General features: G+C 36.9%; 1 protein-coding gene across 10 annotated transcripts in view; it reads right to left on the reverse strand.

Moving 5' to 3' along the window:
- Positions 1-26,275, reverse strand: part of BMPR1B (bone morphogenetic protein receptor type 1B) — a 377,622-nt gene that overhangs the window by 258,939 nt on the left and 92,408 nt on the right. Inside the window, exons 1-2 of one of the 10 annotated variants that reach the window (XM_070505340.1) lie at positions 12,682-12,715; positions 12,323-12,404 (exon numbers count right to left, since the gene is read on the reverse strand). The exons of 8 other annotated variants lie outside the window; for them this stretch is intronic. The gene's annotated coding sequence lies outside the window, so the exon portion shown is untranslated. Of the gene's footprint in view, positions 1-12,322; positions 12,405-12,681; positions 12,716-26,275 lie in introns of those variants that run through there. One more of the 10 variants, XM_070505341.1, reaches the window with a different exon arrangement.

Here is a 26,275-nt window from a genome sequence, read left to right on the forward strand (position 1 = left end):
TGCTTTCTTCCTTTCTCTCTCTCTCTCCTTTCCTTTCTTTTATAAAGGCCATAATGGCTGTTTGGTGAGGGGAAATAGGTGGGGAAAGAAGTATAAATGCTCACTGTTTAGGAGAGGCTGGTCTACGCCAACATATTGGAGAAACTGTTCAAGAACAGTTGATCCATGTGAAAATGTAACCCCTGAAATGCTGCCAAGGTCACAGACACCCAGGGTGATCTCTGACACACAATGAGTACCATTTGTGCATTTGTAAAGAGAACTTGGTAGTGGGTTATTTTTACATCATGCATTTCATTGCAAGCAAGTTGGGAAAAGAAAATGCAGATCAGTTGTGCTTTTACAGTATTTCATTTCACTATCCTTCTTGTGGGGTTACTAAAATACTAGAGTACCCTGCTTATGAAATACGTGTGATGTCTTTCAAGGTGGGAGTTAGCAGCACTGTTTTTAAGTGAAATATGAGAGCAACATTACAATTTCCAATTTCAATAACTACATTAACATGACAAGGTTCTCAAGAACTGCCAAAGACAACACAAATGGACTGTTTACCTTGAGCAGCACATTTCACTGTGGGACTCAAATTGTGTACCTCAGCCCACTTTCCGTTGTTATCCATTCCTGACTATGCCACTTAGCAGTAGGTTCTCTCCACCATTCTCGCCTTTCTTCAGATCAGTACCTTCCATTTACCTTTTGCCTTCTACTGGTGGTTCTCTGGAGACCGTTTTATAGGAATGGGGAGGCACTAAGAAGTTTCGCCTCAAGTCATGTGAGGCTCCAGCTATAGAACACTGAGTGAACCCAGCTCCTGAGCACTGAATGAAGAACACTTCCTTCTCACCGATTAGAGAAAGCCAATTTCAACTTCTGTTTATGTGAGAAAGACTCAGCTGCTTTTTATCAGCTTGGTACTTAAATGTTTCCCAAATTTGTGAAATAAAGAAGTAGTAGTAGTCATATTTTCTCTAGGAATATGAATGTATTTCTTCTTGGGAAGCCCACACACAACATGGTAAGTCCATTTTCTACAAATTTACCATTTAAATATTTAAAAGGCACTGGGGTAAAGCCTCATTAAGAAGCACCGAAATGGCCCATTACTACGGACAGAGACGGCCTATCCTGGGATTGACTATAAACACTGAAGGGCAGAGTCTAGAGGCAAAGGAGAATGTTAAGTTTGAGAGTTTCCCCTTTAACAAGGTGAACACATTTTTTCAGTTTTTGGACATTATGACTTACTATTTCTCATTTTTTAATCTTCTCATGTCTCAGATTATAAAGGAAAATTTATTATTTATTATTTAATATTATTGAGGAATATTTTTAAACATGTCACATTACTGTATTTTCCTTTTGCTAATATAAATTAGCAAGTCTGTCAAGAACAAAAGTAAATTGTTCTTATAGTCATTAATAACAGTTACAATTTATTATACTCTATAGTGCTAAATTCTTTACAACTGCAATCTTCATTAAAACCTTGTAGAACCGATATTCCCACTTTACAGATGAAGAAACTGAGGCTCAGAATGTAAAATTACTCACACTGAACTCCATTTTTATTATATCACATTTCCTTAAGAAACAATAGCCTCAACCCATTGACAAAATGTGCCAAAATATTCAAACCTTGATTTAGGAGCTTACCTAATAATTTCTTAAAGATTTTCGACAACCTATCTCTAGGAATTCACCTATTCAAAAGTTGACAGATAAATGGAATCTGAGAAAAGAATCTGGGATAGTTTCCCCTCTCCTCCTAAACAAATCCTTGTGGATCTTTGAAGGTCCAATTCAGGGATCATGTCCTCTCTAAAGTTTCATTACCCTCCATACTGATATAATTACTTATTTACCAGGTTATAGAATTTATTTAACTATTACTTATGGCTAAAAGTTATTCTTTTTCATTTTTCTTTTGTCCTCAGCTCCCAGTACAATATCTGGTATGTTTTCAATAAATCCTTGTGTTCAATAAATGCTTGTTGAAAGAACACATGTGCAAATAAAACAGCTCAGCTATATAATTATGAGTACAAGTCAAACCTTGTGTTAAAGCTTCCTAAACTTCAACACACATGTGAAACAACCTGGAGATCTTATTAAACTGTAGACGGATTCCAGAGGACTGACGTGGGACCTGAGATCCAGCACCTCCAGTATCTCTCTCAAGTCTTGACATTTCTGCTGGTTTTCAGACCACCCTTTGGGTAGCAAGGACTCAAACTACTGGGATAACACATCCCAAACTTGGTGAATGCTGTGGAAAGCCATATGTTCTTCTTGAATGTTAACCTCTATTTAGACCTGGCACCAAACCTCAAGTTACTAAACTTAGTAACTAAGAGCAATTATGTGTTTATGTGTATTTCCTAGATGAGACATAAGCTTTTTTGAAAAGGACCTTTCTTAATGACGTTTGTATTTTCAGTCCCAAGAGGCAGGACAGTACTGTATATGTAGGGGGGATTCAATTTAATATCAGTTAAGTAAATACAAAATTAAGTTCCCAAGGGTAAAAGCTATCATTGATTTGTCTATCTCTCTGTCGCACTGCTTGGCTTGGTGCCTCAAACCCAGGAGGACCTCAGTAAATCAATGCTGAATGAATGAACTAGCAAACAAACCATTCCTACTCTGTAAATCATCGGGTTTTTATCACCCTGATCAATGCCAACTTTTGGCACCTGATAAAAATTCAGACTGACCCAGTAAGCCCTAGACATTAAAGAATTCGCAATGTTGTAAGGATCATATAAATGATCTCTTAGTTGTTCTATTTCTGAATGCTACCTTTTTCTTTCAAATGCTACTCACACTTTCATTCCCACATTTCCTTGTTGCTGTGCCAGGAGGGAAATCTGTGGCCACAAATGTTTTGTTTTAAGCTCAGGATTTACTGCCACTCCAAAAACCACTAGGACCAAAAAGATTAGTGTTAACCGTATGATGGAAGCCGCCACAATCATTCTCTTCCCACTTACTTCTTGAGTATCAGGGTCTTAGCCTTACATGCACACAAAAGTACTAATCTAGGAAAATATGAACGAAACTTTACATTTATTTCCTAAACGCACTTTGTAAACCAGCTTTTGACATCAGAAGGGAAGAGAATTATCTGTAGAAAAATATTTCTCATAATATTCAAGAGAGGATATGACTGTTTCATTGAACCAAGTTTCATTGGTTTGTCTCTGTATATTTCAGTAAATTAAGATGAACATGGTATGTACTATGGGAAAGTGCTAAACGTGTTTAAGTTTCTAATATACCAAACAAGTATTAAGCACCCACTACATACAAGGCATACATTAGGGTGTTGTTACAAATACAAAGATAAATATCCCAATAAAGCTTTGAGAAAATTCATACAACAAAACTTCACAAAAACAATAGAAAAGAATTTAAAATTTATTCAATTTTTACTTTTAAATTATTCACTTACTACTTTTAAACTAAATTTTAAAATAAAGTTTTAAGGACAAATTTTGAAGGACATACACTGGGCTTAAAAAGATGCAGTATTTGTCTTTTCCTTTAAATACTCCGCTATGGAATGAATTGTGTACCCCCCCAAATTCCTATGTTGATGCCCTAACTCTCAACGGGATGGTATTTAAAGATGGAGCCTTTGGGAGGTAATGAGGTTTAGATGAGGTCATGAGAGGGGGCCCTGCGGATGGGATTAGTGCTCTTATAGGAACAGACACCAGAGAGCATGCTTGCTCTCTCAGTCTCCCCTCCTGCCCACCCCAAGTGAGGATACAGTGAAAGATCAGCCATCTACAAGCCAGGAAGAGCGCCCTCACCAGACCTACCAGGCTGGCACCTTGATCTGACACTTCCAGCCTCCATAACTAAGAGAAAATACATTTCTGTTGTTTAAGAGACCAACTCTATGATATTTTGTTATGGCAGCCTGTGCTAGTACAACTTCTCTGCTTGCCTTTTATACCTTTACATAAGAATCATTCTAGGCCATGATTATGTAATTTAAATGGCCACGAATGTATTTTTTATGATTTAGGAGGAGTTCTAGAAGTGGAGTCGGAGTTAGTAAATAAACATCCATTCTTCAATTGCCAAATGTTCATAAATATTCGAGAGAGAGAGGATGAGAGAGAGAGAGAGAGAGAGAAAACTCTGCATTTATTTTACCAAGTAACTCAGAATTATGCTTTGGGTGAGGGGTTACCTCATTAGCAATAAGCGCAGACATGCAGACATTCCCCTACACAACACCTCTTTCAGCAGCATCAGAAAGAGAATGCTTTTTGCATGTGTCACTTCTCAGGTCCAAGCCTCTAGCACGCTTCTTGTTATATGCAATTAGCTCCATGCCAAGATTTAGTACATTTCATAATAAATCCCTTGACCGCATTAACTGCAGGCTTGGCAAAGATGGAAAGGCTCTATTCACGAAGGCAGAAAACAAGCCACAGGACTTACCCCACAGCAAAACTCACTTGTTGGATGCCAACACACTACAATTTTCAACTCCTGCCATGCTCTTCATCTCTCCCCCTCTCTTTGGGGTGGAGGAGGGGACAGAAAAATACAAGCTGCCATGTGACTGTGATTAAAGAGCACATAAGAGTGAAAAAAGCTACAGACAAATTGGGTTTGTTTATTTCCTCCTCCTAAATCTTGTTACTAGCTTGTTCCCTTGACTAGTCCTCCAAACCCACCCACCCCACAAAAACTCAAAATCACTTCACAGATGAGATCCAGAGTTTAGCTCATTTAAACAGTTACCATCTGTTGCTCACAGGAAACCTGGCTCCTTCTCAGGTTCCCCATTTGGGAACACTAAGGCTGTGGGACATGACAGTTACTGTGTGTGGGAAAGCTCTCTGCAGGACACCAGCACCAATGGAGAACCTGACGGAGGCTCAGGACTAAGCAGCACCTCCTCTGTTCCTATCAGAACAAAGAGTAAAGCCTTTATTATTTCCAATGACCACTTTCTGTTCTGAAAGAACCAGAACCAGCACTGCAGAGTAGAATATGCACGAGCTCTGGAGCTGCACAAACCTAAATTTCAATCTTAACTTTCCATTTTACTAATCTGAGCCTCAGTTTCTTCATCTGGGAAATGGAGATAACACAGTTATCAGAGGGCTTAGACACATTTGACTCAGAAAACGCCTATCATGTAGAAGATATTTGATAAATTCTAGATATATTGTGACATATGACTGAAAAAAATTTAACCACAGGCAAGTTAAGATAAAAATATAGGGGAACCAGCCCCATGGCTGAGTGGTTAAGTTCACAAGCTCCGCTTTGGTGCCCGGGGTTTCACTGGTTCGGATCCTGGGCGCGGACATAGCACCGCTCATCAAGCCACGGTGAGGTGGCGTCCCACATAGCACAAACAGAGGCACTCACAACTAAAATACACAACTATGTACTGGGGGGCTGTGGGGAGAAGAAGAAACAAGAAAAAAGAAAGAAGAAGAAGATTGGCAACAGATGTTAGCTCAGGTGCCAATCTTTGAAAGAAAGAAAGAAAAATATAGGAAGGCAGGGGATAAAATATCTTTATTAAAACTCCATTACATTCCTTCTTGGATAACACATTTGGAACATCACCACTGTACTACTTCCAATAAAAATTCATTAGGAGGGAGGTCTCTCTTCGATCTCACATGAGCAAGTCCTGCACTGACATACTAAAAGGACTTCATTATCATTTCTTTCTCATTCTTCGAGGCTCCAGCATACACTTAAGCAAAGTAAGGCTCCTGAAGCCAATATTTTACTTTTTAGATTACTCTTATTTCAGTTTAGTATTGCAAAATATAAAATTTAGAATGTTTTAATACTGGTAAAATGTCAGGTTTTCAGAGTAAGAAATAATAGAGAAAGTAGTTTCCTTAGAGAGCTATCATTATTAGGTTTTCTAACAATAAAATCCAACGAAACAATTCAATCCCATGAAATAACCTTATAATAAAATATTTGAACTTCAGACTAGCCTAGAAATTTGGAGTCACTGGTCACTTTATTTATGGGTGCAAGCACAAATTTACAGTCAGTCTTCTTCTATCTTGACCCCAGCTTTATCACTTACCAGTTCTGGACCAAGTTACTACTTAATTTCTCCATGCTTTAGTTTCCCTATCTGTAACATGATTAATAATAGCTCCTACCTCATACAAGTGTGAAAAAATGAACTAATGTTTACCAGGTGCTTAGAACAGTGCCTGGTACATAGAGAGCACTTAGTACTGTCATGACTGTTATTAGTCATGCTATTATGATGATAAACCATCCTATAGTCACAACTACTTGCATTTGCCAAACACAGCCTACATTTTCCTGCCCCTGTGCCTTTAGTAAGAGAATTTCACCTACAATGATCTTCTTCTTCCCCATTTTCGCCTGTCAATAATCCTCCCCAGTTCTCTGAGACCCAGATCAGAAAGCACCATCTCCCAGAAGGCCTTCCTCCATCCTCCCACTTGTAATTTACCATCAGCCCTGGTACCACCATCAGACTGTGAAAAAGATCAGTAGATACACACAGTATTTTTTAATTACACATACATAGAGGGTACAAATGAAAGAGGGGAAGGAAAGAAAGGAGCTATATTACATTATTCCTTCATTGTCTGTCTTCCATTTCCAATACTTTCTTTTTTTTTAAAGATTTTTTTTCCTTTTTCTCCCCAAAGCCCCCCAGTACATAGTTGTATATTTTTTGTTGTGGGTCCTTCTAGTTGTGGCATGTGGGACGCTGCCTCAGCATGCTTTGATGAGCAGTGCCAGTTCCGTGCCCAGGATTTGAACCAACAAAACACTAGGCTGCCTGCAGCAGAGCACGCAAACTTAACCACTCGGCCAGGGGGCCAGCCCCTCCACTTCCAATACTTTCTGATTTACTTTGCTGTTTATGTCATTTGTATTCTCTTTGATACTGCCTTTCTTTGATATGTCTTATTTTCATTTGAGCCTATTCTCCCTTGGGTGCCTTGTAATTTATCTTTATTTTCTAGATAATTTTCTCTTTTTCTTCCATTTATTTCCTGAGTTCAATACTTACATTATTTTTCATCTTTCCTTTTTGGTTTTTAAGTTAAAGTTGGGTTTCATATTCTTAAAAGCTCGTTTAATATATTGAATTCTGTTTGGATTGCAGACATAGTTTTTTTTCCTACCTCTTGGTTGGTTGTCAGGACAGGGGAAGTATTTTCCTCCACTTGATTATGTTGTTGATTCCCGTGAAAATTCCTTTCCCAATTTTCTTCAATAGATCTGTATAGATTTTACTTTCCTTTCGTTCATTTTGTAATAATGGAATATTTTGGGTGCTCTTTTCTGTCAGTCTGGCAAAGTCCAGGTGCTTCAGCTGGTTTGTTTCGTCCATCTGTTAGTTTATTTGACTTGGGGGTGGGGGTGGGAGTTGTCAGTCCTTCAAGACTGTGGTTTTTTGTTTTGTAGAACCCAAAATGTACCCCCTTCCCTCTTTACTCCTTCACCATTCAGTTGCCAAAGAACCCTTCTTACTTCCTTTTTCCCTTTTCCCCTCCCTGAAAAGCCATGCATGTCTCAAACTTTCCCATCAAATTGTTGGTCTGGCCCTTTAAATAACACCGACTTTTAAATCCTTTCTCTGAAGTCTTGCTCTGATCTTCCCAGTTTCTTTTTTAGTGTTTTCAGGTTTGGGTTGTATCTAGTCCTTGTGGTGGTCTCTCCAGCTCTTCCTCAGGGTCCCTCGTAAGCATCACTCTTCTTCTTCCCAGCAGTTGTCCTCAGGCTGCGTTTGTACACTGCAAAGCTCTGCCCCATGAGCATAACAGTGGACCAGGAGTGTGCAGGACAGCAGGCTTCACGTTACCTCCATCTCTACATCTTCTGTCTTCAAGTAATGTTGAAAGTGTACTTTTGCATAGAAATTTAGTAGTTGTAAATTTGTTTCATATCATTTGGAGAGGAGATTTGGGGAGCTTACCTACTACACTACCCTCCATTGTCTTCAGCTACCTGGAAGATCTATGGTCACTTCTAGAAAATGTTTCTCATGAATTTGAAAAGAATGTGTATTCAACAATTTTGCAGTGCAGTACACAACACAGAGCCATTATGTCAAATGTCACATTTGTGTGGCTCCACTCTTCTATATGCTTGCTGATTTGGGACCTTGTTGGTCAGTCAATAGCAAAGAGCATTACATTCAAATCTACTGAAAAGGTTCACTTGTTAACTTCAACTTGTGAACTCACTTAATTTTAGTTTTATAAAAAAATCTAAACCATGCTTTTAGATACACACAAATTAAGAAGTGCTGTCTCTTTCGGGATGTTTGAATTTCTTACCAAAACGTCGTGACCTTGTTTTATCTGTAGTAATGATGTTAATCTTAAAGTGTGACTTCTTATGTTCTATCTACCCAAGCTTACTTTTTATTGTTATTTGGCTGATATATATTTTTTCACTTTTTATTTTCTACCTTTTTTTTTTTCTGGTGAGGAAGATTCACTCTGAGCTAACATCTATTGCCAATCTTCCTCTTTTTTTGCTTGAGGAAGATCAGCCCTGAGCTAACACCTATGTCAATCCTCCTCTATTTTCTATGGTTTCAAGCCACAGCATGGCTGGACGAGTGGCATAGGTCCATGCCTCGGATTTGAACCCATGAAGCCAGCTGTGGAAGCACAGTGCACCAGATTTAACCTCTACGCCATAGGGCTGGCCATTTTTTAACGTTTTAGACATGGTACTTGTAAATGGCACATAGGTGGATTTTTTTTTTTTTTTGGAGGAAGATTAGCCCTGAGCTAACTGCTGCCAATCCTCCTCTTTTTTGCTGAGGAAGATTAGCCCTGAGCTAACATCCATGCCCACCTTCCTCTACTTTATATGTGGGACGCCTACCACAGCATGGCGTGCCAAGCAGTGCCATGTCTGCACTCAGGATCCAAACTGGCGAACCCTGGGCTGCTGAAGCAGAATCTGTGCGCACTTAACCACTGTGCCACCGGGCCGGCCCTGGATTTTTTTCCATGTCGTGAGATAATCTTTACCTTTGAACATTATATTACATTTGCAGTACATTTACATTTATTGTGATTGCTGATATATTTGGACTTATTTCTATTGTCTTATTTTCCAGACTTTTAATAAGCTTCCTTCTGTAGGAAAAGTTTTAATCCAAGTACATCCTCTTTTGCTGAGAACACCACACTTTCAGGGTTGGGTCACCAGACTGTCAGATCCAAACTGTTATTTTTCTAGATTCACGTTTTCTTATTTTTGGCCTCTGTTGACTTCCCTTGCTAGCTCAGCAATGCATTTAAAAGTCATATTTAACATTAGATTGCCCTTTTTATATTCTATATTTTAAAAATTCTGAAAGATATTTCAAAATAGTTATTATGCTGTAATGTCAGAAATGAAAGTCATGTTCTTTTTCTATATAAATTGAACACTGTATTCAAAACTGATATGATAGCTATTTTGGCAAAATGTCTTTTCTATGAGTTTCTTCTCTGGTAATAAATATGTTAGCTCCAATGGCTCCAGTCAAAAAACAAATCAGAATAGGAAAATGTTCAAACTCCACCATCATTCTATGCAAATTCTTAGGAATAAGCAGATGCATTTGTCAGACCCTTCTAAACATCGATAATGATGATTTTCTAATAAAGATGCAACATTTCTAATTAGCTCCTTTTTTATTGAGTCTTCTTTTCAGTGACTGGATGGAAAAGGCACTGATATTTGTGTACCTATTAGCTATTGCTACAAAAATAAACTACCCTAAAACTGTGCCTCCAAACATTAATTATTGCTCATGAACCTATGGGTCAGCTGGAAGGTCCTTCAGGTCTCAACTGAGCTCATTCAAACAGGTGTGGTCAGGTGCAGGTTGGGTAGCTGGCTCTGCTCATCTCAGGTGGACTCTCTTACATGTTTCAGGGTCAGCTGGCTGGTAGCTAGTCTGGAATGGCCGGCCTCAAGTCTAACAGCTTGGCTGTGATCCACTTGGCTGCTCACCTTCCACCAGGCTATTCTGTCCTTGTTCTCATGGCAGTGGCAGGGTTCCAAAAGAGAGAAGAAGCAAGCAAGGGCTCTTGAGGCTTAAGCTGGGAACTGGCATACCTTTACTTCTGCCACATTCTATTAGCTAAAGCAAATCACAAGGCCAGCACAGACTCAAGAGGTAGGGAAACAGACTCCACTTCTTAATAGGAAGAACTGCAAAGTCACATTGCAGAGATAGAAACAAGGAAAAGGGAAGAACTGGGGCCATTTTTGCAATTAACAAGCCACAATCTGTAAATATGAAACTTAACTCTGCAGTTGATATTTCATAAGATGTTATCTTATTAATGTCTAAAAATTCTGTAACACCTAAACAAGGTTATGTAAAATTTCTGATACCTCCCTAGAGGAGTCATAATTCCTATCTGATTTGAGGGGATCCTCCATTTAGCTGACTTCAGGTCAGTTTTTTATATGAAGTTAGATGAATAGGCAGCTAATTAAGATTCTACCCCAAAAGCATTAGAAATCTATTAAAGGCTTTTAATTGAAGGAATTATATCATTAGTTTTGAATCCTTGGAGGATCTCTCTAGCTTCAGTGTGGAAAGGAGATTGACAAGGATCACACCAGAGCCAGAAAAAATCTTTTCGTAGGTTATAAGTTACAACAGTGATTTAGGCAAAAGACAGCAGATCAGGGTATTGACGGTGGAGATGCACAGGAGTAGACAGATTTGGGGAATAACAAGGGACTGGAACTGACTATACTACTAAATGTGTTTTCAACACACCTACTGTGTGCCAAACACTCCGGTAGGTTCTGGGGAGTCTATCTACTCCAGGAATTTTCAGCTTAATGAAGAACAGAGATATGGATCAAAAAATGGCATGCTCCTCAAAGCATAACTGAAAAATCAATTGCTTTAGTTTATAATAGTTTAATTGCAAATGTATCCAAATTATTGACATATCTTTAGTTCCACAAAAGAAGTAGAAGAGGGGTCAGAGACATCTTCCCCTGCCTATGTTTGTTAAGTTATCAGTGTTTTTCCTACAATGTGAATGTAAAATCTTCAGCAGTGTGTTTACTTTCTATTCTGTTATAGTTCCTACTACTCCCTATTGTCCCGCCCTGAACCAACCCTACTCCTATCAACCCCAAGGCATTCAAGTTTTCAACCTCTAGATTAGAAAAACAGTCAAATTAAAGCTTGGCAAAATCATAACAATGAAGCAAATATAATTTAGAAAGAAAAAGTCAAGCTAAATAGGCATCCTATATTTTATACCTCAAAATCTCTATATTTTATATATATTGACCAAACTGCAATAAAGACTTCTCCATCTAGAAACCATCTTTTAAGGAAGTATACTAGATGAAATGCTTATGAAATGTATTAATATATATATTACATTTTGAAATGCATTCCCCTTGGATCAAAATCAAATTATTACTAACAAGTTATTTGATATTTTACATGAACAATCTCAAATACTTTGTGAAAATAGAAGAAAGGTATAAACAAATGAGCATGTGTGTTAGTAATGAATGAAAAAGCCTTGGAGAATGAGCTATCACAGTAATATCTGATTAGTGGCAGAGATGGAAAATGTAAGATAAAACCATCTAGAATGCCACCGTGATGGAATGCAAAAACTCTCTGTTCTGTCTTGTTTTTTGGACACAGACTCCTTGGAAACTCTGATGAAGTTACGGTCCAGAAAATGTACAGACAGACAACTCTGGCATGTAGTCTTCAGAGTTCACAGATACTCTGTCCCAAAAAGCTACCTCCAATCCAGAATCATCTTCTGAAAGAAAGAACTCTGGACTGGAATCCAGCTAACACAGCTGCCTCATCAGTGGAAGAAGGGAGGTGAACTAGAATTCCATTACTTTTCCAGGTCCAGGTTTAAATGTTTCTATGGGACGCTGCCAGAAAGGGGAGATAGTGTAAAGAGCCCTGTGCTCAGAACTGGTACTGCCTAAAAACCCAAGGAACTTGGAGGAGCGGCAGGAGAAGGAGGAGAAGCAAAAGAGCCCACTGGGTCTCATAATTTTGCCTGGTGACAATTTTGCACTTACCTATAAGCAATTCTGAAGGTGAAGAGCTATCCATTCAAGTTGCATTGCCACCCAAACTGGAACAGTGATAACATTTTAAACTTACTAATTCCTACATTTATAATTATGATATCTGATAAATGCTCTTTATAGAAACCATTTTACCTCTTTCTCATGATCCTCCAGGAGGTCTTAAGAACACTATTGGAAAACCACAGACACTGTATCTTTTAAAAATACTGTGAGTCAGACTGACCTAAATTCAAATCACTATTCTACAATTCCAGCCAGGTTATCTGCACCGGGTAAACAAAGTCTCTGCTTCTGATTTTCCTCATCTGTAAAAAAGAATAGATTATAATACATCCTCTCCTTTAAAGAGTTGTTGATGAGATGAAATGAAACAACGTATGCTGAGTGCTTCCCATAGCACCTGAGAAATAGTTTAACAAACAACAATAACGGAGGGGAAAGGCAATCGGCAAATGTCCAGCTAAACCTTTACGTATCTCCTTTCCTATTCCCCACCCCCAGGCTAAACTCTGCTAAGAGAATAATGTTTCTTGTTTCCAAGATAAAGCAGAGCTGTACGTGGTCCCATATGAAAACATTTACCTGGTGATAGAATACTTCTTGCTTCCTGGAATAGAAAAGACACTAATGACTATCACACTCCCCTCTGAGGAAGACGGAAATCAAACAGTCCACAGAAAGATGTCCTCCTCCCCAGCCCTGCAAGAGAGAGAGAAGAGTAAAAGACAGCAACCTTGGAGCCTTTTCCAGACCAGTAGTTCCAAACTTGGCTACCCATTAGATTCACAAATCAGTCTCTTAAAAATATACAGTCCCGAGTCTGGAATCTAGAATTCAGAATCACAATCCTTTAGAGAAGGAAATCAGCATTTTTCAAAGCCTGGCAAATTTGGTCAGGTGCACAGCCAGGTTGAGACTGTCTCACCCTTAAGAGTCTTTCATTTCACTTGTAAACTCCTCCAGGAGATCTCAGCCAATTCCACAAAGATTATTTTTAGAGCTGTAAGGGACCACAGCCATCCACTGAGGCGAAATCAATGGGCTTATTTTACTGCTGAAGGAAAGGAGGCCTAGAGAGGGTAAATATTCGCCTAAGCCTAGAACTTGAACCCAGCTCCTTTCATTGCCACAGCTCTTGGGCTGCATCTTTTTCACCCACAAGCCTTTGAAAGAAAAAAGAGCAGTTTTCTATCTTGAAAAGTTGATTAAAATATAATTTTAATTCCTTATATTTAGGCCAAATTAGCTGTTCTGCCTTAAATATATAGAGACAACCATGATTCAGAAAGTACTCTCTGAGATTCTGCCAGTTCTTGAATGGAAACCAATCAAAGACACGCAACTTTCAGTTTTCCTGCTAGGAAAATTCTATTTTTCACTAAATGACAAGGATATACTTACTTCTTGCATGTTTAAAAAAAGTAAAAAAACACTAATAAAATTAGAGGGATTTTCTGGTTGTTTTCCCACTTTAAATAACAAGAGGCTCCATAAAAAATTATTTTGTTGGTGTGATAAGCATTTCTCTTAGACACTGCATGAAAGTCACAAAAAACAAATCCATAATTACTCAAATTCAGAGTTAATCTAGGAAATGTGAATAATCCATATGGTTGGTATAACTACAGTATTTTCAATGTGCAGGGTTCTTTTTAACTTATCAAACTTTGTATTAAAAACTAATTGTTCATCGTCTAGTTAAGTCTTGTCATACACACAGTGATTTGATGACACTGAAAATCATAATGAACTATGGTTAGACAAAATATTTTCCTAAGATATTGCTCTAATTCTATAATAATGGAAATTTTTAAAAATGTCTTCTGGAACAATCAACAGAAAAAGAAATCAGTGAATATTGGAAAAATGAGAATCAAATTCATGTATTAAATAAATCATCTTCCATTATGCTTTCCATTAATACCTCAGTCATTTTAAGAATACCTTTGTCCGTTCTGTTCTCCCAGGGAGTTGAGGTAGTGGTAAAGAGCACAGGATCTGGAGCCACATGACCAGTCCAAATGCCAGTTCTACCATTTACTTACTGGGTTATCTCAGACAGTAACTTAATCTCTCTCTGTCTTGGTTTTGTCATCTGCAAACAAGTTATTAGCAGCAACTACTTCCTAATTGTTATGAAGAGTGGATGACAGAATAGGTCCAGAAGTATAGTACATGTCCCATCTATTAACTATTATTACCATCACAATGGTCATTTTTTGGCTTTCTAAATCTGGAAACTAGAAGAAATTATATAGAAAAATTCATCATACCTGAATATACAGTGTGAAGCCTCTATACTTCAGTAAACTCATTCAAATTGAATGGTAAGCAGCAAACTATAAAAACATGTGACATGACAGCCAAAGAATCAAGAATACTAATTACATAATGATCGCAAAAAAAATAATAATAAGCTAAAACTGTAATAGATAAACTAGCAAACACATGAACAGGAAACTCCCAGAAGATGAAATACAAATGTCTAGTGGAATAAGTCTATCAGAAATTAAAAAAAAGAAAGTAGAACCTCAGAATGGATCAAAGAATAACATATTAGAACAACAGAATAAAAAACTCCCCCTATCTAATTAGCAAAGATTTTCATAAAAATAATACTCAGTGAAACCAGTCCCCTCATATACTCCTGAAACAGATATAAATCATGGAGCATTCTGGAAAGAAATTTTGCAGTATGGTTCAAGAACCTTAAAAACTGTTCTCCATTTTTTGACCTAGTTATTCCACTTCAGGAATATATTATAGAGATATAATTTGACACAATACAATGGAAGATTGTACAGCCATTAAAATTGTGTTTTGTAAGACCATTCAAGAATAAAGACAATATGATTCCAATTTCAATACAGAGAGAGACAGAGAGATGAAAAGGGAATATTTAAATGCTAACATTGAGCTGACAGAATTCCTTTTATCTTCTATGCCTACAATAAGCACGGATTATTTTCACTATTAAAAATATTGTTTTAATTGTCCTATTAATTATATTTCTAGACAACATATAAAATGAAATTTGATAGTTGATATCTCTAGAGAAATATATATGCATTTCAGTTTCTACCTTCCTTGATCTCACTGTCTTATAATATGTTCAAATTTTATCTTACAGGCTGAGCAACTCCCACTGTTCTGGCCTGTCTTCACAAAGCCCAGCAATGTGCTGGAAGCCTTACACATACTTGGGGGGTGGGACTGAGATTGATCCTGTAGTCTAAATTTTAATTCTAAATCTCACTCCCAGGGAAAGGAGCCTGGCGGCATGCCCTCTCCCAACAGAATTATGAGGGCACAGTCGATAGGCTGAGGTTCTCCCAGATTTTCTGATTTATTCCAGTTCACTGACTAGCAGGAAATCCCATCCCTGAAGCCAAGCCCTCTGACAAGTTCTCGGACCCCATCCCAACTCCTGGTAAATTCCTTGGGGTTGAACTCTGATCCCACCAACAAGTACAAGCAAGACTCAAAAACCAGGAGAAACCTTTTCCAAACTCCTCCCTCTGGAAGTTGCTGATGCCCTGCCCCAAGCCCCACGTGCTATCCTTCAGACAGAGACAGCAGCCAGATCAAGACCTACTGTTTCTGGCTTGCTTTCTCACCGAACTCTCCCCATGAGGAAAATTCCGTGATTCTGATACCCAAGTCAATGTGGGTTTTTCAGTATAATGGCATAACGTAGTGGCTCTGGACTTTACCATGTTGAAAGTTTAACCTCAAAACACTTAACCCAGGGGAAAAACTTAAGTTGTATTGATAGCTCAAAAAGCAGTAAAAACAATACTTCTAAATTGCATCATTTCTTCATTTTTTACCTAAAATTATGCTGTCATCTTCTAAAATGGTCATTTTTAAGCAAGCAATGGAATCTTTTATAAATATGGAATAAGTACCTTTCTGAAAACCTTACTGAGTATATGTAGTAAAGATTTAAAGTATAAAAAGTTTTTTTTTAAATTGTTTTTTAAAGATTGGCACCTCAGCTAACAACTGTTGCCAATCTTTTTTTTTTTTTTTCCTCCTTTATCTCTCTAAATCCCGCCGGTACATAGTTGCACATCTTAGTTGTGGGTCCTTCTAGTTGTAGCATGTGGGACGCCACCTCAATGTGGCCTGACGAGTGGTGCCATGTCCGTGCCTAGGATCCGAGCCAGCGAAACCCTGGGCCACTGTAGCGGAGCACGCAAACTTAACCACTTGGCCATGGGGCCAGGCCCTAAAGTATAAAAAGTTTGATAGAGTCCACTGTAGCAAATTAAAGTCAAACACATTAAGAAGTGTAACTTTTATTCTTCTTATGGCCCATTTGTTACTAGAAAAGATCTAAGAAAAATAAAAGCACATCTTCCTATCATTATGAACCAGTTCACTCTGCAATGTTCACACAGAACAAGCGTCAAGTCACCTCTTTCATATTGTCATCTTTTCTTATTTTCTTCTTATGGGGAATTAACTGGCTCAATCTCACTAAAGCACCCATGAAAAATTCTATTCTCTTTTCAAGTTGCATTAAGATTTCACTTCTAAATTGACTTATAAATTCTCTGACCTCCAGATCCTCAAACGCTTTAATTCACATTCGTTGTTCTTTTTCTTCATCTAACACTTTGTCTCACGTTGAAGAGGTGTTTGCTCACCTTAGGTGTAGTTGGCGGCAATCAAGAGATTTAGCTTTGAAAGCCTTTAGAGCCTTTTTACTTCCTCCCGGTCCCACGTCTATAATTCAGGTGGCTGCCACCAGGTGGGTGGTACTACCTTTCTTTACAGAAGGAGCAGAAAGGTTTATACAGAAGAACAAGGTGTAACACACTTGAAAATAACACAGCCCTCGTGGGCAGGTTTTCGGATCTCCTGCTCCACACGCTACTCTGAAGGCTTTCTGATCAGCATTTCCTGCCTCTACAACCAGTCACGCTGTGAAAGTGAACTTCTGCACGCCAACAAGCATTTAACTCATGTTCCTAAATATTTAATTTTCAGAGAAATATGCAGTGATTTCCTCTCATAGGATTTGCCATTAATCTTATAATATTGAGTAAATATTCCAGGAAACATGAAATGAAGCATTTTCTAGAACAATTTTCTTAAAAGAAAACTAAAAATATGATGACTCACTAATCGAAAGGTAAAAATTATATTCTCTTATTGAATATTATCTTCACCTTTCATTACAATAACTTAAATCTTTAAAAACATGGACAGAACTGTGGAGATTAAAGGAGAGTCGTTACTCTGGTATTCCCACACAAATAATTTTTATACATTTGTTTCTAACTGAAAGCAAATGAGGTGGTCAAAAATTAAGAGATATTTGTGAAACAAAGGGTTTTACATAAAAGAAGGATTTGGCCAAGAACGTGAGTTTTTAGCAGAAGCTGTCGGCTGATGTATGATAACCAAGGGTCAGCTACAGGGTAATTGTTCAGATACTATTCTAGGTTTTTAGTGTACTATTAGCAGTAAAGATCACGAGGTTGTGATTTAATCCCAGCTCTGCCACTTTCTGGCCGTGTAATCTTGGGCAGGTCTCATAACCTTCCAGTGCTCAGTTTTATCATCTATAAAACGGGAATCTTAACAGTCTCCACAGAGTTGTTGTAAAGAATAAATTGATTATATATATGAAGTATTTGTAACACTGCCTGAACACTGTAGCACACTATAAAACGTAGCTACACATAAGGACAAACTGGTTAGAAAAGAGTCTACCAGTGAACAGTCACCCAGGTCTGTGGCACTCTCTTTGGGGGGGGCCTCTGATGTCCACACCACCTGTTTCACATTTGCCCTCTCACATGAGTGAAGCCAACTAGAACTATCAGCCCGAAAGTATAATGGATTGGATTTGCTTGAAAACAGCATAATTTTGTAATCTAGTTTGTATTAACCTGAAAAATGTTATCATGATGATATCAGCCATATTTGGGAAAAGGTTATTACCAAGTGTGTAAATGTTTGATGAACAGACTAAGTGTGTAAGCCAACATTTCAAATGAAAGGCACAAGTTACTTTCTCATTATATAACAAATCCACATGCACTTTATCATGTTGATTTACACCAGCTTCCTTATCTTATGTGTTTTTACTGATAATTAAAGGAACAATTGTACATTCCATTCATTGTATAAAATATATTATCTTTCTGTTGACTTCAGCATACCACAAAGTCAGAATGTCAAAAAGCAAAAATGACGCCTAAAAAACATCCTAAACTCTTTAACAATTACTATGACCTTACTTTTATCAATAAAGCATGAAATGACCTTCCCTTCCTTTCACATCTAAGAAAGAGTAAGTTGAATTCCACCCTGTCAACAAAGGGGAAAAATGTTGAGTTGCTATTTGCTTTAATCTGTTGGCTTGAGAAAACTGTGGGTGATCTCTTACCAACTCAAATGCTGAGCCAACGGTAATGCATATTAAATTGGAAAAAAAAAAAAGTATATTTGCTCTTTTGCATCTGAAAGTTCTAACTTTTGAGCTGCTAGCCTTTAAACATGAGAAGAGATTACTCTGTCCAATAGAATTATAGATACCATATGAAATCTGTCTGAAATCTTTCCAAAAAGTAGCAAATATGAAGTCAAAGTAGGCCTGTAGTTTGAGGATATTATTTAAAGTAAAGATTTTACTTATTTAAAAGGATAGCCACAGACTTTGAGGCTAAATATATAAACTGGACTTTCATCTATAACATTTTTCTAACCAAGTATATTTACTAAAAAATAGAAAGTAAGAAAAATAATCAGATTTTCGTAGCCCTTTGTTAGTATTCACATCACCAATACCCTATTCTACATTTATATAAATATATATAAACCACAATTTATATAAGCCACAATTTATATAAGCCACAATTAGATCTTAATTAGGTATGGAATGTGTTTTTTCCAGTTAAAACACATAAGCAAGAGAGACAGAATAAGGAAGAAGACTAAAAGCAAAATGTCTGTGTGGTCAAATACGGTAGAGCATAAGACTGTAACAACATTTTTCATTATAATGATATCATATAGTAGGCAAATTAATATATGAATTAAATTGACAAAGAGACTTGACTGCCATGTTTAACGTAATAAAACTCCCACAATCTGAAAGCAACAAAAAAGGAATTTCATATATAGTTCAAAGTTACCATAGAATTTTGTTAGAATACAATTGTATTTAACTCCAAATCAGAAAAGACCTTATCTGGATTCATAAAATAGAACATTTTAATAGTCCGAAAACACATCTATATGAGATTATGCCAAATATGAAATTAGTTAATTTACTTTTTATTAACCCTGTGTTTTAAAGTTGTCACAAGTTTAAAAGGATTCAAATCACACACAAAAACCATTAATAAATGACACAATCAACATAAGTCACATCACTCTACAAAGAGCATCAAACTGAAACACGTACAGTAGGCAGCCATGCCTGAAATGCTTACATAAGACCAATTCATTCAGAAACACAGTCTTGGTACAGACCAGACGTTCGATAAGTAACTAGGAATTAAAAAATTGACAAACATGTCTCATCTTGGCCTTAGATAAAGAGTTACTAAACTTCCTCTGTGCTTCAATTCCCTCATCTCTAAAAAGTCACGGTGTTTTGAAAATGTCCAACACTCAATGATAAATGTTAGCTTCAGTAGATTAATGGAGTGGATTAGATAATTTTCAAGGTGTAGTTTACATTAAAATTGTATTTCTTCATTGAATAAATAAATACTGGGTGCCTAATATACGCCAGGAACTTTGATTCTGAGTCAATCACCCAATATTACAATTTGCAAAAACAAAATATTTATTATTTTCTTTCTTTTATACTATCTCATAATAATCTCTTTTTCTAAAGAGTTGGTGACTCATGACTATCAAAGAACAGGAACAGTATATTTAATTTGTGAAAGTCTTAGAATCAAGCACAAATATCTAAATCATATGACACCATGTTTTTTCGCCACCTCTCCCAAAAAAATGAATCCAGACAAAAAAATGAATTTTGACTGTGAGAAACTGGCAACCTTCTCTGAAACTGGGAGGAGTGAGAGAACATGGTTTAGATCAGGGGCCCCAACTCCTCCAGACATTTTCCTATAAATTTAAACTCATGAAAGTACAGAGGTAAATTTCTGGTTTCTAACAGTCAAATCAAAAGAATAGCAGACCTGATAAAATGAAACTGTCAGGCTGGGGACTGCTTGCTTTTTGCTCCCCAGCATCTTTTTAGGTTGGACAATCTGCTGGGGTGACAATTCTCACAATAAGCACTGAGTATCCAGAGAAACTCCATGTCTTACTCCCAAATGATAATTTGCCCTGACTCTTTGGGAACAGAATGCTCATGGCCCAAAGACAGACACTAGGACAAAAGGGAAGTCTCCAGAGAATTCCTATGGAAATTCCTATGGCCCAATCATAAGAGTATATATCTCATAGGAACTAATGTTGATTCAGTTTCAGGAACTGTAAACCACTTTACACCACTGATAATCTAGGTGTGCTATCAGCTAACAAAGAGGAGCACTGCAGGTATACAATTTGAAGAAAAGTGAACATCTGTCCATTCATTAACTTAACTGTCTCTGTTGAAATATTTTAAAATATGAAACACTTTCCTTGCTTAGGGCACTGAATTCATAGATAGCAAAAAGCAATAAAATATTCTTATTTCCTCTCATTCACCAGGGCTTTAATAAATGTTGAAACTACATCACTTATGGAGGAAAGCTTTTGAATGCACTATGTTCTTACTTTTTAGAATTCAGATCATCATTGATTTAAAAAAAATTCACCAAAGAAAAGTTCGTTTAAATAGGTTAAGCATATTAATTCATACTGTACCAGAATACTTTCTATCCTCTTACTTCAAGGAGTCTTTACATTCTCAGAGAAAATCTCTAAGAATTACATAGTTTTTTACTATGAAAAGTATTCTGACACTGTAGTTTCCTTCATCTGCTTATTTTGTAGCGAAAATTTGTTTTCACTACTCAGCTGCATTCCTTTCATTCCAACACAGATGGAATATAGGTTGTGTACGACACAACTATCTGAGAAGATCAGCAGCCCTTCACCCAAAATCCAAAGCACACAAATTCAGTGCAAAAGTGGCTTGCAGCAGTAATTCAACTAGTATTTTCTAAATAACTATTGTGTGCCAGACATTGCAACAAGTCCAGGAAACACAAACATGAATAGCTACATATGGTATTGACTTGTAAAAGGCAATATAAATAGCCCAAACCATTCCGAAAAAGAAGAAATAAGTTAGAGGTCTCACACTTCCTGATTTCAAAACATAGCACAAAGCTACAATAATTTTTAAAAAGTGTAGCATAGGCATAAATACAGACATATAGACCAACAGAACAGAACAGAGAGCTCAGAAATAAACCCTCACGTATGGGGTCAAATAATCTTTGACAAAAGATCCAAGACCACTCAATGGGGAAAGGACAGTCTCTTCAGCAATGGTGCTGAGAAAACTGCATATCCACATGTGAAAGAAGCTGGGTGAAGTTGGACCCTTACCTTACACAAAAATCAACTCAAAATGGACTCAAGACCTAAATATAAGACAAACTAAAATTCCTAGGAGAAAACATAGGAGGAAAGCTTCATGACATTGGATTTGGCAATGAATTCTTAGACATGACAGCAAAAGCACAGGCAACAAAAGCAAACACAGACAAATGAGACTATACAAAACTTAAACTTCTGCACAGTAAAGGACACAATCAACAGAGTGGAAAGGCAAACTATAGAACGGGAGAAAATATTTGCAAATTGTATATCTGGTAACGGTTTAATATCCAGATTATATAAAGAACTCCTGCATATCAACAACAGAAAAACAAATAACCCAATTAAAAGATGGGTTAAGGACTTGAATAGACATTTCTCCAAAGATGATACATAAATGGCCAACAAGCATATGAAAAGATAGTCAAAATCACTAATCATCAGGGAAATACAAATCAAAACCACAATGAGATTTCACCTCATACTCATTAGGACGGCTACTATTAAAAAAAGAAAATAACAAGTGATGGAGATGATGTGGAGAACCTGAAACCCTTCTACCCTGTTAGTGGGGATATAAAATGGTACAGCCACAATAGAAAACAGTATGGCAGTTCCTCAAAAAATGAAAAATAAAATTACCATTTGATGCAGCAATCCCACTTCTGGGTATATATCCAAAAGAACTGAAGGCAGGATTTCAAAGAAACATTTGCACAGCCATATGCATAGCAGCATTCTTCACAATAGCCAAAAGGTGAAAGCAGCCCTAACGCCCACACATGAATAAATGGATAAACAAAATGTGGTGGATAGATACAGTGGAATATTATTCAGCCTTAAAAACGGAGATGCTGGTCTCATGCTACAACATGGACGAACCCTGAGGACATATGCAAAGTGATATAAGCCAGTCACAAAAAGGCAAATCCTGTATGAGTCTACTTATATGAGGGACCTAAAGTAGTCAAACTCACAGAAACAGAAAGTAGAATGGTGGTCACCAGAGGCCATGAGGAGGCAGAAATGGGGAGTTCTTTAATGAGCAGAGCGTTTCAATTTTGAAAGATGACAAAGTTGTGACAATCTGTTGTACAACAATGTAAATATACTTAACACCACTGAACAGTACAAAAAAATGGTTAAGATGGTAAATTTTATGTTACGTGTTTTCTATGACAATGTTTTTTAAAGGCAATAAGGAATAGATAATAAGTAACATAAATGAGGTTACAAAGTCAGATTTCATAGCCTTGAAGTATGGGCAAGACTTAGAAAAGCAGGAGGAGCAGAAAGATCAGGTAGAAGATCCAAGCTACACAAAGGTCCTTGGAGGAGGAAAGCAAAAGCTCGGGCACACAGGCGAACCAGAGAAGAGTGGCCCAGATAAAACGAGAAACAGATTGAGGATCATTTAGTAAGGTGGTCAGTATTCAAGGGAGAGTCTCTGAGGTGACAGAACAAATAAAGCTCTGGCCAGACAGACGAGAGAGGTGAGAGAATGTCATCAGGAACACCCGATACAAGACTGATCAATGCTGACCCAGGAAGTCTGGCATAAGGCAAACAAAATTCAGATAGGATATTTCTAGATACAGTCTAGGCACACGTGAGGTGGTCCTGGGAGACCCCAGAGACAAGCTCATCAGTTGGGTTTCCCAATAAACGAAGACTTATCCTACAAACCTCTCAAAGCCAGTATGGACTTATATTACCCTTGAATTGTATCAAACTGAAATTTCTTCACTCCAAACTTCTTAGGAGCAGAGAGTAATCTCTCATATCCTTCATCAAAGTTCTGTTTTAGGCTCACAGAAAGCATTTTTAAGTAACTGTCTGGGCAAAACAATCACCTTCTATTGCTGTATGTTTACATGGGGCTATGCTAAACACCTGAAATCGCTAATAAAAGATACATATAACAAAAACCAGCAGACATCAATTCATACTATGTATGGAAGACAAAGGAGAAATTTCTCTATTTCCCATCTGAGAAGTAACGTTAACAATTTCATATAGTCTCACTTTAATCAAAAACTAGAATTTCAAAATTTATATTTCAAACAAATACCTGTAACCAACCCTAAACATATGACATTGATGGGGACTTTTCATCCTTTATTGCTCCTGGGTTTAAAAAATAATTTTGAAAAACATTTTTATACTTTTAGAGGGTATTTAAACAACAGTTTAGACTTGAGGGCTTTGTCTACAAATATTTACACTTAGTTTTACTTAAATTATCATTTTTGAATTCCCAAACCATACTCGAGAACTTGGCCTTCAAAGCTACTAGAGGTTAAACGATTTTTTTAAAACACCCTTGTGAAGTCACAGAGGCTACCAAGAGGCCAGTAAGAGAAAGCAGACCTCACCGCTTGGCTGTCAATTATCCAGCCCCGGGCCCTTGCACACAGAGCGCCACAGCTTAAAATCATTATAAAGATAGCATTAAGACAATTAAACAAATTACTTGGAATCAAGAGTACTTAAAATCTGTTCCTAACCTGAATAAAGGTACCAGAGGACAACCTCAAAAATTGAGGGAAATTACAGAAAAGTGTTACAACATGAGCAAGCACTCATTTGTTTTCCTCTTGCAATTTAAAATTTTTCAAGCATTCTAGAATCAAACCTTAGGGTATTTCAGCAATGCATACTAAGTAAAGCAGACCTTAAAGTATTTCAGTAGTGCTCAACACTCAAAATAGCTGATGTTTATAGGTAGTAAACTAAGTTGTTTGAAATTTTTTGACTATTCAGTATTCTTACTAAAGCAATCAATCCTTTTTTATATGTTTACCTTGTATTATTTTTTAAAATAGTGGCATGTTAAAGATCTTGTTCTTTAGCATGAAATTACAAGTTAATAATAAAATAAATTATTAAATTCTGAAGTCCAGAAAATCCTAAAGACGATTCTAAGGCAAAACCATTGATTTCTTTTTCAGAACAAAAATCCAGGGAATACAGGATGGGAGGGAATCATAGAGTTCCTTCTCTCTTAGTAAAGGTTTTGAAAAATAACATATGAGTACTTCATAGATCAAGAAACATGACATTGACAGAATATTAACAATTCTGAAGGTGTAAAATATTTATATACAAAATTATGAAAGAAATGTAAAGCTTTAAAATAGCAGAAGGGATTAACAATTCCAAGGTCCAAATATGTCCATATTTTACTATACCAAGACTAATAGCTTACTTTACAAAGGACGCACACATTTGCTTATTTAATCTTCACAATAACCACATGGTACTTTACAAGGAGCAGAATGCAGAGCAGTGAAGAGGCAGGTCTTAGAGTCAGACAGTCCCTGGGTATGAATTTCAGCTCTGTATTTACTGGCTGTGTGATCTTAGGCAAGCTGTTTAACTTCTCTAAGGCTTAGTTTCCTCATCTGTAAAAATGGGATAATGATGCCTAGCTCACATGTACTATAAAAATTTAAAAAGATAACGTACATGCAGCATTTAACAGCAAAAAAAAAAAAAATGATTATTTACAGACGAGTGTCTGAAACTCATAGGAAACAACAGAGTCTACTTGAGAACTCAGCTTATTCAGCTCCACGTCTAAGGCCATTTCCACAGCTCCATACTTGCTCTTCAAGAGCATACAACAAGACACCTTCCAGCGCTGACATGGGAAATCCCAAACTCTGAGTCATGTTCACCTTCTCTGTATCATCTCAATTTTAGAGAAAAAGCTTCCAGAGTAAGGTCAGAATCCAATATAAGACTTTCAATAATGTTGGAGCAATTATCAACTCACTGTGCTAACAGAGGATAATTTTTGCCAGAAGAATATCAAATCCACAGATAACACAAAGCCTCATTGTAATAAAAACTTTTAAATTTACTCTCACATACTCAAGAAAAGTTGCATTGAACGGTGAAACATTAAGTCATTTCTTTTTCTTCCCAATTCTCCATTCTTAAAGATATACGTTAAGGGTATAATGAAGCAAGCAAAAGGACTGAGAAAAAATAAAAGCTAAGGATGCTATTAATCCAAAAGGCACACTGATAACTTGAAGTCGACAGTTTCTACTATAGCAGTAATCCCATAATCACACAGCAAATAGCATAAACCAAGTAAAGATGTTTTCTATCACAAATTGTAAAACTGCAGTTTTTCGTTTGTTGGTTTTTTTTGGTTGAAACATTTCAAAAAATCTTGGCTGGAAATAGAAGAGGAAGTCAATACACTGAGAGCTACATCAGCGAGACACTCCACAGACACAGTGATTAAGAACTATGATGGCCCTTGAGAGCCAAAAACCTATTCTTCAAGACTGCATTCCAAGTTTAGAGAAAGAAAAATCACAAAAACAAGCCCAAATATGGCACTAAGTTCACATTGCAGGAACCCATGTACATGAGTTTTTATCCAAAGGTTCAAAAGCAAAATTAAGTTAAGACTAGTCAGAATTTATAAAAATGGGAGTTTTAAAACACTGTTTAGGACAACAAGATAAATTTCTTTTCCTTAAAATCTAAATTTCTCTGCAACTTCTTCCATAAGTAATGTAACTTTTTACATTTACAAGGCTTTCTGTAAATTTACATTTACAAGTCTTGCTAAATATCACCTTGAAAGTACTAGTAATAATTCATCCACTCTGAAGGATATTTGTTA

Source organism: Equus asinus, chromosome 3 (assembly GCF_041296235.1).
Source record: "Equus asinus isolate D_3611 breed Donkey chromosome 3, EquAss-T2T_v2, whole genome shotgun sequence".
In the NCBI taxonomy this organism is placed as follows: Eukaryota; Metazoa; Chordata; class Mammalia; order Perissodactyla; family Equidae; genus Equus; species Equus asinus.